This window comes from Oncorhynchus mykiss, chromosome 25, assembly GCF_057628025.1.
Source record: "Oncorhynchus mykiss isolate SJ-2025 chromosome 25, ASM5762802v1, whole genome shotgun sequence".
Classification (NCBI taxonomy): domain Eukaryota; kingdom Metazoa; phylum Chordata; class Actinopteri; order Salmoniformes; family Salmonidae; genus Oncorhynchus; species Oncorhynchus mykiss.
In genome coordinates this window covers 51,481,190-51,484,943 of record NC_143046.1, presented here as the reverse complement: position 1 = coordinate 51,484,943, position 3,754 = coordinate 51,481,190, and the positions used below count along the sequence as shown (strand labels likewise).

General features: G+C 46.0%; 1 pseudogene; it reads left to right on the top strand.

Annotated features, from left to right (window-relative positions):
* Positions 1 to 2,269: 2,269 nt before the first annotated feature.
* LOC149972035 (uncharacterized) lies at positions 2,270 to 3,537 on the top strand (annotated as a pseudogene).
* Positions 3,538 to 3,754: the final 217 nt, after the last annotated feature.

Here is a 3,754-nt window from a genome sequence, read left to right as displayed (position 1 = left end):
TATAAAGAACAATAATAATAATAGTAAAAAGCTTTGGAGCATCTTAAATGATATTTTCAGAAAAAAGGCAAACTCGGCTCCATCATTCATTGAAGCAGATGGCTCATTTATCAAAAAACCCACTGATATTGCCAACTACTTGAATTACTTTTTAATTGGCAATATAAGCAAACTTAGGCATGACATGCCAGCAACAAATGCTGACACGACATATCCAAGTATATCTGACCAAATTATGAAAGACAGGCATTGTACTTTAGAATTACAGTTGAAGTCAGAGGTTTACATACACCTTAGCCAAATACATTTAAACTCTGTTTTTCACAATTCCTGACATTTAATCCCAGTAAAAAATCCCTGTCTTAGGTCTGTTAGGATCACCACTTTATTTTAAGAATGTGAAATGTCAGAATAATAGTAGAGAGATTTATTCATTTCAGATTTTATTTATTTCATCACATTCCCAGTGGGTCAGAAGTTTACATACACTCAATTAGTATTTGGTAGTATTGCCTTTAAATTGTTTAACTTGGGTCAAACGTTTCGGGTAGCATTCCACAAGCTTCCCACAATAAATTGGGTGAATTTTGGCCCATTCCTCCTAACAGAGCTGGTGTAACTGAGTCAGGTTTGTAGGCCTCCTTGCTCGCACACGCTTTTTCAGCTCTGCCCACATATTTTCTATAGGATTGAGGTCAGGGCTTTGTGATGGTCACTCCAATACCGTGACTTTGTTGTCCTATTTTGTGAAGTGCATCAGTCCCTCCTGCAGCAAAGCACCCCCACAACATGATGCTGCCACCCCCGTGCTTCACGGTTGGAATGGTGTTCTTCGGCTTGCAAGCCTCCCCCTTTATCCTCCAACCATAACGATGGTCATTATGGCCAAACAGTTCTATTTTTGTTTCATCAGGTCAGAGGACATTTCTCCAGAAAGTCCGCTCTTTGTCTCCATGTGCAATTGCAAACCATAGTCTGGCTTTTTTTTATGGCGGTTTAGGAGCAGTGGCTTCTTCTTTGCTGAGCGGCCTTTCAGGTAATGTCGATATAGGGACTCTTTTTACTGTGGATATAGATACTTTTGTACCGGTTTCTTCCAGCATCTTCACAAGGTCCTTTACTGTTCTGGGATTGATTTGCACTTTTCGGACCAAAGTTTGTTAATCTCTAGGAGACAGAACGCGTCTCCTTCCTGAGCGGTACGATAGCTGCGTGGTCCCATGGTGTTTATACTTGCGTATTATTGTTTGTACAGATGAACGTGGTACGTTCAGGCATTTGGAAATTGTAGAGGTCTACAATTCTTTTCTGAGGTCTTGGCTGATTTTATTTTGATTTTCCCATAATGTCAAGCAAAGAGGCACCGATTTTAAAGGTAGGCCTTGAAATACATTCACAGGTACACCACCAATTGACTTAAATGATGTAAATTAGCCTATCAGAAGCTTCTAAAGCAATGACAACATTTTCTGGAATTTTCCAAGCTGTTTAATTAAAGGCACAGTCAACTTAGTGTATGTAAACTTCTGACCCACTGGAATTCTGATATTGAAATATTCTGTCTGTAAACAATTGTTGGAAAAATGACTTGTGTCATGCACAATGTAGATGTCCTAACCGACTTGCCAAAACTATAGTTTCTTAACAAGAAATTTGTGGAGGGGTTGAAAAACGAGTTTTAATGACTCCAACATAAGTGTATGTAAACTTCTGACTTCAACTGTAAAATGAGTGTGGAAGAGGTGAAAATAATATTGTTGTCTATCAACAATGACAAGCCACCAGGGTCTGACAATCTGGATGGAAAATTACTGAGGATAATAGTGGATGATATTGCCTCTCCTATTTGTCATATCTTCAATTTAAGCCCACTAGAAAGTGTGTGTCACACCCTGACCTTATTTTGGTTTGGTCCGGGTGTGATTTGGGTGGGCATTCTATGTTCATTTTTCTATGTTTTGTATTTCTTTGTTTTGGTCGGGGTATGGTTCTCAATCAGGGACAGCTGTCTATCGTTGTCTCTGATTGGGAACCATACATAGGCAGCTCTTTTTCTCACCTGCTTTGTGGGTAGTTAACTTTGTTTGTGGCACTAATGCCCTGTAAGCGTCACGGTTGTTTTCTTGTTTGTTGTTTTGTTGGTGTCATTTTTATAATAAAGGAAAATGTACGCTCACCATGCTGCACCTTGGTCCAATTCTTTCAACAGCCGTGACAGAACTACCCACTACCAAAGGACCAAGCAGCGTGGTAAAGAGGACTCCTGGACATGGGAAGAGATCCTGGAGGTAGGCTGGGGAGTATCGCTGTCTAAGGGAGGAGATAAAGGCAGCAAAGGAGGAGCGGCGGCGATATGAGGAGGCTAACCATCGAAGCAGGCACGAGAGGCGGGGGGGGGGGGACACACAGGGTGTGCTTACCGTAGGGAGCATGTGACTGGTCAGGCACCGTGTTATGGGGTGATGCGCATGGTGTCTCGGTTGAGCATTCACAGGTCGGTGTGCTCTGTGCCAGCGTCCGCATTTGCCGGGTGAAAGTGGGCAGGATTATACCCTGATGAAGACCGCTTGCCTGTCGAAATGTTAGATAATATATTTTTGCATCTGAGCTCCTAGAGTGTGCGGCTCTCCTTTATTTTCAAGTTTTCTACTCCGCTAGCCAGCACCTCGCCTAAATAGGTGTGCATTTATTTTTCTTCTATGAAGTGGGCATCCAACCAGAATGGGTTGTGCCAGCTCTGCGCTCGAGACCGCCAGTGCGACTTCATGACCCAGTGTATCCAGCCCGGTGAGTCCTGTGCCTGTGCCCAGAACGAAGCCTCCAGGGATGATCCATGGCAAGAAGCCTCCAGTGATGATCCATGGCAAGCAGCCTCCAGTGATTATCCATGGCAAGCAGCCTCCAGTGATGATCCATGGCAAGCAGCCTCCAGTGATGATCCATGGCAAGCAGCCTCCAGTGATGATCCATGGCAAGAAGCCTCCAGTGATGATCCATGGCACGAAGCCTCCAGTGATGATCCATGGCACGAAGCCTCCAGTGATGATCCATGGCAAGAAGCCTCCAGTGATGATCCATGGCAAGAAGCCTCCAGTGATGATCCATGGCACGAAGCCTCCAGTGATGATCCATGGCAAGAAGCCTCCAGTGATGATCCATGGCACGAAGCCTCCAGGGAGGAGTCATGGCACTAAGCCTCCAGCGACGGCCTCCAGTCCCGAGCCTCCAGAGACGGCCTCCAGTCCCGAGCCTCCAGAGACGGCCTCCAGTCCCGAGCCTCCAGAGACGGCCTCCAGTCCCGAGCCTCCAGAGACGGCCTCCAGTCCCGAGCCTCCAGAGACGGCCTCCAGTCCCGAGCCTCCAGAGACGGCCTCCAGTCCCGAGCCTCCAGAGACGGCCTCCAGTCCCGAGCCTCCAGAGACGGCCTCCAGTCCCGAGCCTCCAGAGACGGCCTCCAGTCCCGAGCCTCCAGAGACGGCCTCCAGTCCCGAGCCTCCAGAGACGGCCTCCAGTCCCGAGCCTCCAGAGACAGGGTAGCTGTTTAGGCCCCTTACTCTTTTCAATTTTTAGTAACGACACGCCACTGGCTTTGAGTAAAGCCTATGTGTCTATGTATGTGGATGACTCAACACTATACACGTCAGATACTACAGCAACTGAAATAACTGCAACACTTAACAAAGAGCTGCAGTTAGTTTCAGAATGGGTTGCAAGGAATAAGTTAGTCCTAAATAGTTACAAAACTAAAAGCATT